The sequence below is a fragment of the Erithacus rubecula genome (assembly GCF_903797595.1).
Source record: "Erithacus rubecula genome assembly, chromosome: Z".
Classification (NCBI taxonomy): Eukaryota; Metazoa; Chordata; class Aves; order Passeriformes; family Muscicapidae; genus Erithacus; species Erithacus rubecula.
In genome coordinates this window covers 23492834-23504184 of record NC_136661.1, presented here as the reverse complement: position 1 = coordinate 23504184, position 11351 = coordinate 23492834, and positions in this window count along the sequence as shown.

Genomic DNA, 11351 nt, shown 5'->3' with positions numbered 1-11351 from the left:
GGGTCTCGACAGCGGCGGATGGATGGAGAGTGTTTGTGTGTTGGAAGAGAATTGAGGAGGAGTGTGTGATAGGTATGGGTGTGGCAATGAGCGGCAGGTCCGAGCACGGAGCTGTGGGACCAGGAACACGGGCTGGGGGCTGTGGGGCTTCCGGGGCTCAGCGCGGGGCTGTGCCTGACCCCGCCAGCCCCGGGCAGGGCCAGCAGTGTCCACTGGCCCCCGTGAGGCTCGGGGTGCCCCGGCCCCGTAAGGTTTGGGGTGCCCAGCCGCCTGCGATGCTGCGGGCCGTGCTCGCTGGGAGCATCGGTGGGGGAGGAGCTGTGTTTGCACTGTGACAGGACGCAAACTGACTCTGGTATACCGTGTGTGATAAAGAAAGGGAGAACGAGAATAAAGGAATATATGGGAAATGCAGATTGTACGTGAAGAGATTAGGATTCTGTTTTAAGGATTTTGTGAGTTTTGCTGGAAAATACAAGTAATACAGGGAAAGGCATGGGAATTTGCTAAATGTGTGGGAGGGGTTTAAAAAGCATGAGTTTCTGATTGCTCCTCATTGTGACTGTAATTTACTGGGAAGAGATTTGATGACTAGAATGGGAAAGCAAATTAGTTTTGTGAAAAGTAACAAGAGTAAAAAAAAAAAAAAAAAAAAAAAAAAAAAAAAAGATGTAACACAGAGTCTGTGTTACTGTCTGTAATATCTTTATGTTAAATGTCTGGTAAGATTTATGCTGAAATGCAGCTGCAGAGATATATGAAGTTTGTTTAGGCAAGCTTTGCAGAAAATATTAAGAGTTTACTCCACCCTCAGGAGTTAAGCTGTTGCAATATGTAGATGATTTGCTGTTATAGGGGGAGCAGAAAGAGGTGGTTGAGGAGAGAGTCAGATATTTGGGACACCTTCTGACTGAGGAGTTGCAGTGTGTTAGTCCAGAAGGAGTGCAGGGGATTTTTGCCCCAGACTGACAAGGAGTTGCGGAAATTTTTGGAGTTGGTGGGGGACGGCGGAGCTTGGATCGAGGATTTTTCTGTTGTGGCTAGACCTTTGTGTAACTTTTTAACCCAGAGCGGTCCTGGTGTTGTGATGTGGACACCAGAAGTGGAGCAGTGCTTTGGAAAATTGAGGGATGGATTAGTTGGTGCTCTGGTCTTGGCTCTTCTGGACGCAGAAAAGGAATTTCAACTACATGTGGGTGTTGAGCTGGGTCATGCTAAAGGAATTTTCGTGTAAGAGAATAAGGAACACAGAAGCCTGTCGCCTGTTTTTCTGAGTTGTTAACCCAGTGGCCAGAGGCTGGCTCCATTGTCTGCAGAAACTGTGACCACAGCTCTGATAGGGGCTGACAAGGGGAGGGTATGTGATTGTAAAAAGTTTAGCACCAGATTAAAGCTTTGTTAACTGAGAGAGTCTCTATGTGGATGACGAGTGTTCGATTATTACAATATGAATCTTGTTTAATGGAACAGGAGGATTTAGAATTTAAAAATGGGGAAAATTTTAATCCAGCCTCCTGTTTGAATGGCCCCGAAGAAAGGGGGAGACAGGAGGAAAGCCATGATTGTATCCAGGTTATAGATCTCCAGACTAGAGCTAGGGAAGATTTGAGAGATAATCCCTGGCCTGAGGGAGAGAATGTGTTCCTCGATGGGTCGTCAAGAGTAATAAACGGGAAGCGTTTTACAGGATACTCTATCGTGAATGGCAAACAATTAAAGGAAGGGGGGAGGTTACCGCCCACCTGGTCAGCCCAGACAGCTGAGCTGTATGCGCTGATCAGAGCCTGTGAGTTATACCGGGATAAGACAGTGAATGTTTTTACCGATTCTAAATATGCTTATGAGGTGATACATGCATTTGGGAAACTGTGGGAAGAACGAGGTTTATTAAATTCTAGGGGAGAGACGTTCGCCCATGAAAACTTGGTCTCTCGCCTATTGGAGGTGATGAGTTTGCCAAAGGGGGTGGCAGTGGTCCACATTGGGGGGCATCAGGCAGGGTGCTCGGGGGGGGGCAATGGGAGGCCGATTGGCTGATGGGGAGGCTCGGAGAGCTGCGTTGTTGCCAGAGGTCTCTGGGATCCTCCCCTTGCTCCCAGTGGCTGCACCGCTGCCAGAGAGTCTGTCTTTCCCACCAGAGGAACTCGAGATAATTAGGGGGAGTGGGGCAGAAGAAATAGGAAACAATTGGTTTACAAGGGATGGGAGGCAGTGGATCCCAAAAGCTCTGGCCTTACAATTGTTAAAACAACTTCATGAAGGGAGTCACTGGGGCTCTCGAGGGTTGGCAGAAGCCTTCCTAAAAATGTATGCTGCTGTGGGTCTTTTTAGCTTGGCAAAACGAACTATTGAGGGTTGTTTGACTTGTGCTAAAACCAATAACAAGGTTACAAAGAAACTTGCCAGGGGAGGGAGGCCTTGGGCTGTACGTCCCTTCCAGAGATGTCAGGTGGATTTTACTGAAATGCCCCGAGTGGCAAGGTTTAAATATCTTCCGGTAATAGTATGTCAATTAACAGGCTGGCCAGAAGCATTCCCTACTGTTTCAGCAACTACAGGATTAGTTGTTAAAGTATTTCTGGAACAAATAATTCCAAAATATGGAATTGTGGAAGCAATAGACTCAGATAGGAGAACTCGTATTACAGGAAAAATTCTTCAAGGAGTTATGGCTGCTTTAGGGATACAATGGAACCTGCACACCCCCTGGCACCCCCAAAGTTCGGGTCGGGTTGAAAGAATGAATGGAGAAATAAAGAAACACCTTCTGAAGCTGGTGATAGAAACCAAGATGCCGTGGGTATGGCTCCTGCCCCTGGCTTTGGAAGATTAAGGGCCAGATCCAGGGAAGATATTCAATTATCTCCCTTTGAGTTAATGTTTGGAATTCCTTATCCTTGCAACTCTCAGCCTAGTGGGGGGATAGAGATAAGTGATGTGTATTTGAAGCATTATGTGTCTCGGGTACTGTCTCTTGTGAAATCTCTTCGACAGGAGGCTCAGCTGGCACAGACCCTGCCTTTGGACTTTGCTGTTCACAACATCCAGCCAGGAGATTGGGTCCTAGTTAAGGAGTATAAAGAAGCACCACTGGTGGTGAAGTGGCGTGGACCTTTCCAGGTGTTGCTGACCACAGAAACAGCCGTCAAGACAGCTGAACACGGGTGGACCCATCACACTCGGGTCAAGGTCTCTAAGGCCCCAGAGATTTGGACATCTCAGCTGGAGGAGAAGGACGGGAAGCCGCAGGGGCGGACTGGAGCAGTAGCAAGTGCGTCGACATCGAGGGAAGCCTCGTGTGCCTACCCACAGACTGCCTGCTGAAATAAGTTTGTGTGGGCATCCCACCTCTCGGATCTCCAGTCACTGGGGGGCCAGCCCTTTGCTGTCACTGTTTTCCTTTATATTAAGCTGTTTCTGTGCCTTCACTCACCACAGGTGCAGAAGACAACGTGAAAGTAAAAATTAGGTTAGGGAATTACATAACCCAGTTAGAATGTTTCTCTTAATGATCTTACCTTTATACTGTCAGTTAGGATGGGGCCAGGAATGGGAAAATAAGTTTTTAACCTTAGAAGAAGAAGTAGCAAAAACCTTTAACCTTAGCAATTGCTGGGTCTGTGGGGGGGGCCAGGAGGATCTGAAAACTGGCCATGGGTGGCCAGCCCAGTCAAACCTAAATGGTGGGTTAGCACCCTGAGTGAAGTCCATAATGGAACAGGATTCTGGGATGAAGAAGGAAGTCCATGGCGGCTTCATTCTTCTGAAAGAGGCACTTATTGTCTAAATAGAACAGGAAGCATATACGTGGGGAAAAGTGTTTGTGACTGGACTTTATCTTTGGATTTAGATTGTTGGACCCCCAAATGCCTTCCTTATGATTGTTCCAGATATCAGGGCAGATGGAATCAAACTCATGTTAAGCTCTCAAATGGTAGCTGGGTAAAGTGTTCCTACCATTCTTACCAGAAAGATTTGGAAGGCTGTAAAGCAGTGGGGAGGGATAAGGTTTTTTTGACTCCTAACTTTAAAGCTGCCCCCGAGATAATTCCACAAGTAGGACACATGTTGTTCGTGACTATCAGTGGAAGTGGCAACACTGGAATGGAACTTGAACTCTTTTTAACAGGTTCTGGTCCCAATCTAATAAAACAGATCTGGGATGTAACTGCAGCTGGAAACCTCATGTGGGAGCATGGAAGTGCAAATACTGTGATTCTTATGGTGGGGCAACTATTCTTGCGGGACCACTAGGCCCAGGAAGCAAGCTGTATTTTGACCCCCCAGTAGATCATGAAAATTGGGAAGGTCCCTTTGCCAACGGGACGTGGGCTTTAAAGGGGCATTACTGGATTTGTGGCCAACATGCCTATCGCAGGTTACCCCCAAACTGGTCAGGAATATGTTATGTGGGGTATATCAGACCTCTGTTCTTTCTGCTACCACAAGTTCAGGGAAACCAGTTAGGAATCAAGGTATATGATGATCTAATCAGGGAAAAGAGGTCAATTGGTGTATTCTTGGCTGGGGGGAGCAGCCAAAAGTGGGGTAATGATGAGTGGCCAGCTGAACAAATCATACAACACTATGGCCCAGCCACTTGGAATCCTAGTGAATTAATATCAGGTGCCAGAGAACCCATTTATAATTTAAATCGGATAATTAGGTTACAAGCTGTCTTTGAAATAGTAAGTAACCAGACAGCTACAGCTCTTGACCTTCTTGCTGACCAATCTACTCAGATGAGAAATGCAATATTTCAACACCGGATGGTATTAGACTACTTATTAGCAAAAGAAAGGGGTGTGTGTGGCAAATTAAATGACTCAAACGGCTGTTTGCAAATAAATGACAATAGAAAAGTGGTGAAACAAATAGCAAAAGGAATAAGAAAGTTAGCTCATGTACCTGTCCAAACATAGAAAGGATGGGAATGGGACATGTTTTCATGGCTACCTGGTGGACTGTGGGTTAAACAACTGCTTTTTTTCCTCTTATGTGCTGTAGCAACTCTAGTCTTTTTACCATGCATGATCCCTTGCTTAATACAACTTATTCAACATGTGATCAAGGGGATGCAAGTTATAGCCATGCCTACTGACCCAGAGATGGCTACAAAAGGACAGAAATTGATGTCATTGCAAATAATTGCAAAACCAAAAGGACACAAGAACAAGAAATTAAGACAATGATAGCTAAAGTTTGTAAAGACAATTACTAAAAATAAAAGAGGAGGGATTGAGAGGAATGTTACATTTGTCTTTACAAACAAACTGTAGATCTGTTGGTAGGTAAAGTTAGCACCTATAGATAAAAGAAACAATGAGAGGGATTACACTGATTGATGAATGGAAAAAGAGATTTGCCTTTACAAACAAACTGTAGGTTTGCTGGTAAATAAAATTGGGTAACAGAAGATGAAAGAAGCAACGGGGAGGGGGAAAACTGAATTCTACAAGAATTAAAAATTAAAAGGGAGGGTTATACATTAGAGGGGAATGTCAGGTGTCAGGCGTTCCGGGAAGTCTGTGCCTCTCGAGTACCTCAGCCAATGGGGAAAGAGAGAGGGAAAAGCGGCCGGGAAAATAGGATAAAAAGGGAGGCTGCGTCCTCCAAAAATTTGAGAGATCCCAGGGGAATGCCCCATGGCCTCTCCCTTTATTCGAATAAAGCAAAAAGGACTCCTCTGTCTCCTTTTGGACATAAACCTCTGGTGTTTGTGGGTTAATTTCCCTTACAGAGGCATTGCGCATGTGCCATGGGGGGTGGGGGGGGGGGGTGGGGGGGGGGGGGTGGGGGGGGGGTGGGACGGGAAGCGGGCGGTGCCGCCTGCTCAGCTCCCCTCAGCAGCCGCGCTGCTCCTGCCCGCGCAAAGGTACGGGGACGGGGGACGGAGGACGCATGGGGTCTCGGTAACCGGGGAGGGGGGGGCTGCCGAGTGGGGTCCTGCGGACCGGCAACGCCCTCGCTCTCGGGGGGCTGCCGGAAACGGATATCCCGGGATCCCTGCCCCCGCACCCCGCCCGGTACATGGCGGGGAGGCTGGGAGGAAGCAGCTTCCCGGTTACCGGCGCTTCTCTGCTCCAAACGGGGCTTGTCCGCGGGGCTGCGGTGACCTGGGGGTTTCCGGGGTTCCCTCAGACTTTGGGGCGTGCCCGACTCGCCTCTGTGGCCGGCGCCAGCCGAGCACCGAAACCCACCGGAGGCTCGGGGGCAGCACGGGCTGGCGCGGCCACGTTATCCTCGGCCACGTTATTCCCGGCGCTGCCCTTGCCCTGCCCCACCAGGCCCGGGCCTGGAGTCCGCCCTGGCCAGGCCCGGGCCAGCATCCCCACCTTGGGGGTCCCTGGAGATCGGACTGGACAAACCTGGCCGTGGCCACCGGCCCGGTGACCGTGGCTCCCTTTGGGGCAGGCCGGCGCCGCTTTTCTCTCGGCACCCGCCCACCCTGCTGGGATAAGTAAGGGAAGAGTAAGTGGCAAGGGTATCTTGTGTCCTGCTGCCTGGATTTGGGTGAGGAAACGAGGGCACAACGCTTCCCATGGGCACATCGAAGCCGGGGAGGTCACCGCAACAGCTCTCACCAGGACAGACAGCTGGCCACAGGCCCCGGGATGGGGCGCTGGAGTGGCTCCCATGCGGGGTCGGACTGGCCTGGACGGGGAAAGGCGTGGATCCCCACCATGTCCCGGCTGAAACAACTAACCAAGGAGGGGGAAACGCTGCCCTATCCTCTGTCTGTTCCCGGCCGAATCCTGCCTGAAGCCCCTGCAAGCTCCCCATCCCTTTGAATCTGCCGGTTCTGCCGTGGCTTCATCGCTGGCTGTTAGACCCATATTTGGTAGCGATAATTGTTTACTCCGTTCTCTTTTCGAGCCTCGCTTCTGAGAAGGGGAGGGCACATATTTCTGGGGTCTTTAGTTTTGCCAAAACCTATGAGTTGCCCTGTAAAGGGTTCAGATCACTTCCCTCTCTCCAGGTCATAGGGTGAAACCCCCCAAGTGCTAAGTGCATCTGTGATGGTACGTGGGGACCACCACCCGAGCACTCAGTTTGCTTGTCGAATGGCAGCAGCAGGAATCTGGTGCTTCCCAATGGAACCTGTCCCATTAGATTTAGGAAAGGGGGAATGGGAAGGTTGAGGAAGGGGAAAGAGGGTCTTGTGGGGTGCCCTTTTCAGCACTGAGCTTTGCTGGCTGCTGGGTAAAGTGACTCCAAAATGCAGCCACACTGTCTTCTTTCTTTCACCTTTCTGCCGGTCCAGCAGCACAGTGCTGGGCAAGGTGCTTGTTGGGGGAAGCATGGGTGCCTAGATTAGGGCACCCAGTGCTTTCCAGAGGTTATGACAGCATCCACTGCACCTCAGCCCCTGCTTTTGGGGTCCTGGGCTAGAGGGCCAGCTTGCTAAGGATGCAGGAGAGGCTGCAGCTGGAGTCCCACTGGTCTGCATGCCTGCCTTCATCATGGGCAGTCTAGAGGTGCCATGATTTGTGCTCCATGGCTTTGGAAGTGAGGGGATGCCCAGCAGGAGGGGACAGGATGTGAGATGTGTGCGGGACGTGGGCAGTTAATGGCCGGAGCTGCTCAGCGCAGTGCCTGTGAGCAGACAGGCAGGCTGCGGCTGTCATCCTCCAGCCCAGCTGCCCGGCCCCTGCCCATTTCCCATGCAGAGCAGGGCTGCTCTCCCTGCAGGAGTGACAGGATGCTCCTGTCCTAGCCATGGACAACAGCGGAGTGGCTGCAGGGGTGCTGTGTCTGGCCTTGACACCCACTCATGCTCTCCGGGAGCAAGCTTGGCCTCAGCTGGAAGAAACTGTCCTCCCATCTGACGTGGACATGCAGCTGGAAAAGAGGAACTGGGCTGAACGGTCTCAGCAGTGTGTGACACTAAACCAGCTGGAGCTGCTGGCTCAGCCTTCCCATTGGAGCCCTGTCTACCTCAGTACCTGCTGTGGCTGTGTGTACTGGTTGTGTACTGGAGAATGCAGAAGAACCCAGCCAGAGCCTAGTCTAGCTTCTTACCAGCTCAATTTTTTACCCTGTTGACGGTGCTGGTGTGCAGATGCCAGCCAAGCCACTGCTGCAGGCATTGCATTTTGGTGGCTTGGTATTTTCCTAGCTGTGCTGGTGGTTGTACAGACTGGGCTGTGCCTGTGGAAAACCCCAGCAAAAACCCTGGGATGGTTTGCAGCTGATAAAACTTCTTGCAGTCAGCTCCCAGTCCAAGGGTGGTGGGGCCTTTCCTAGATGAAATTTGGTATTGCCTTAAAAAAAGAAGGAAAAAACCAAACCCCGCTACCAAACCTCTTTCTGAGTATCCCTTAAGAGAGAGCATAATAAAAATGGTGGAACTGTTGCATTTGGAAAATTGCAGTCTTGTTCTGGAAACTTGTCACAAGTGATCTTACTGTCTGCAGTTGAATTTTGGGGGTGTTTTTTTGTTGGGTTTTTTGGTTTTTTTGTCTTATAAAGCACAAACCCTCCCCTGTAACCGTTACTGCAGCAGTTAACTCATCTGACAAAAATAAAGCAATTCCATCACGTGACCAAAAATTGACTGTCAGTGGTCCCTGGCAATGACGTGGTGTTTCATTGGGCCACACAGTGCTGTCTGCCTGCAGCCCTGCCTGCACTGGCCCTGCCCTCAGGCAGAGCCTGGAGGCCAAGTCTTGGTTTTGCTCACCTTGTGTGGGGTGCGATGGAGGAAACCAAAACAGCTCCTGGGGAAGTGGTGGGACCCCATCAAGGTTACCCCCTCCCCCTCATCGTCTTGGGATCAGCTCAGGAGCATGCCCATGGTACAAAAAGGGTTGCACACAGCTTGCTATAAAATGCAGAAGTGTGTTAATCCAGCTGCTCCGGTGCCTTATTTTACTTTGCATGCTGACAACATGATTGAGAATAGGTTTGACTGAGAATGGGTTTGCTTTCTCTGGAGGTGAGCCAGCAAAAATTTGGTGTGTGTTCATCAAGACTTGGTTTGTTTGGGTTTTTTGTTTTTTTCTTTCTAGGGGGACAGCTTGTGTTTCACTGTTCTTTTCCTTTTTTTTCCTGGATTGCACTGCCAGGCTCCCACGCTGTCTCATTTGTTACATCTAGTCCAGCTTTTCTCTCTCTACATGGTTCCTGGAGGGGGCTGAGCCCTGCCTTGATACCCTCACACTAGACAGCAGATTTGCAAACCTTATGTGATTAGTTGCCACATTTTGCTAACAAACCTCACCCCAGTTTGAGGAGGTGTCCTTCTGCAGCAGAGAATGTTTCTGCTCTAGACACTGCTGTCAGCAAAGTTTAGCTGCTAAAGCCTGGACTTTTTCCATGGAATACAGAAATTGAAGTGAACCATCTCCTTTTTCTTTGAGGTCCTTCTTGATGTCATCAGCATCTTCCCTGCTGAGCTCTGTAATTTTTTTTAAGTGTTTGGGAGTGGGAAGGCTTGAGCAGTCATCTTGTGGGGTCTTGGGAAGCACAGTGACCCCTTTAGTGAGGAGTGTGCTAAGGAGTGCCCGTGGTGCAGTACCTGGTTTTGGGTGGCTTTTGAGGGCAAGAAGAGGATGCAGATGTCCTGGCTCCTCTCAGTTCCTCTCTACTGTCCAACGTCCTCCACTCCTTCCTCCATGGTCTCTGACCTTGTCTTGTCAGTGGTATGTTCTCCTTTTCCTGCAGAGGGATGGAAAGCAGCTTTATGCTCAACTTGAGAATATTTTTAGATGTAGAGAAGTTGGCCTGGTGACCGCAACAGCCCGCCCTGCATATAAAATACTTGGAAAACACTTTCCATGACAGGGTGTTCCTCATTTGTTCAACTCCACAGCTTTGCTGGTGCATCCGGATAGATGGGAACGGCACAGGCGGGTGCTTCTGCCACCTCTTTCCCTCTGCTGATGGGCTCCCTCTCTCCAGAGACGAAGTGCATTTCATTCCTGAGCAGCAGAGACAGTGGGGGCCACGGGCCTCCGCAGAAACATTGCAGAACGGCTCAGGAATGCAGAGCTGGAGCCGCTCCATGTGCTGGCGGAGGCGGCACGCTCCTTGGTCCCTGCCTCCCACCCCGCACCACCAGCGTGGCTTTATGGCTCTGCAGAGCTGGGCTCCTGCCCTCTGACTTGCCACTGGCCAAAACTGGACATGGACCTGCCCGTAGGCTGCCCAGGTCTGTGTTTGGGAGCAGCCTGCACTGGTGTACCCCCTCCCAGGGGTACCAGAGCTGGCAGTGCCAGCACGGATGCTTAGACTCACCAAGTGCTGCTGCACTGCAAGGAAAGCTGCCAGCACATTTTCCCAAGAACCTTCCCAGACCAGGCTGAGGATGCAAGATCAGCTTTCCCTGACAGCCATAATAGGAAGTCTGGTAGGAGCAAATCAATCTAAAAGAGAATAAGCAGATGTGCATCCCACCAGTGCTCTTGCATCCTCCCATCACTGAAGTTTAAGGGCAAGGCAGCCTGGGTCAGCAGAACCAGGGACTCCGTCTATATGAGCTGGCTCTCAGGGAGGGGAAAAGCTTGTCACCTGCTGGAGGGCATTATGTTGCGCCCAGACAGGGCCAGGGAATGTTGAGAAGGGCATGGAGCAGTGGGGCTGGAGCAAAGGACTTGGTAGGGACCTTAAGGGGTTTGGCAGCCTGGGAGAGCACTGAAAGCTGTTTCACACTGGGTAGACCTGAAGAAAATGACTCTTATAAACTGCATCAGGCAAGTGGAGCACTTACATACAACCTCCTTTTATTTCTGTTACTTTTTTCAGCTTTTACTCTGCAATACAAATATTGCAGTTTTGATTAAGTATTATTAAAGCTGGTATGTTTTGGAACTCTGTTGAGGGACATGTGCTCTGCAGCTGCTCTTTACAATTCTTTAAGCCTGAGCTCTGCAAGTACCTGAAAGGAGGTTGTAGTGAGATAGGAGCTAGTCTCTTCTGCCAAGCCTGCAGTGAGAGGACAAGAGGAAACAGCTTTTTAAGTTGACACAGATAGGTTCAGATTAAATATCGGGAAAAAAAGTCACTGTTAAGGTGATGAGGCATTGGAATAGGTTGCCCAGGGAGCTGGCAGAGTCGCCATCTCTGGAGGTGTTTAAAAGTCATCCAGCACTGGTGCTGAGTGATAGTGGTACTACTGTGGTAGTGCTGCAGGGATGTTTGGGCTGGGTCATCTTCCAACCCTGATGATTCTGTGATTCTTTTATATGAAGCTGATCCTTCAAGCTATACCCAGCTTGAGTTCTTTTTCAGATGGCATGGTATGGCTCTTGTATGCCCATGCAGTGAGACCTGCCAGAGGTGGTCTCTTGCCCTCCTGTGCATTGTCCTGGGTTGATGCTGTATCTGCTGCTGTAGACCCTGATCTCATG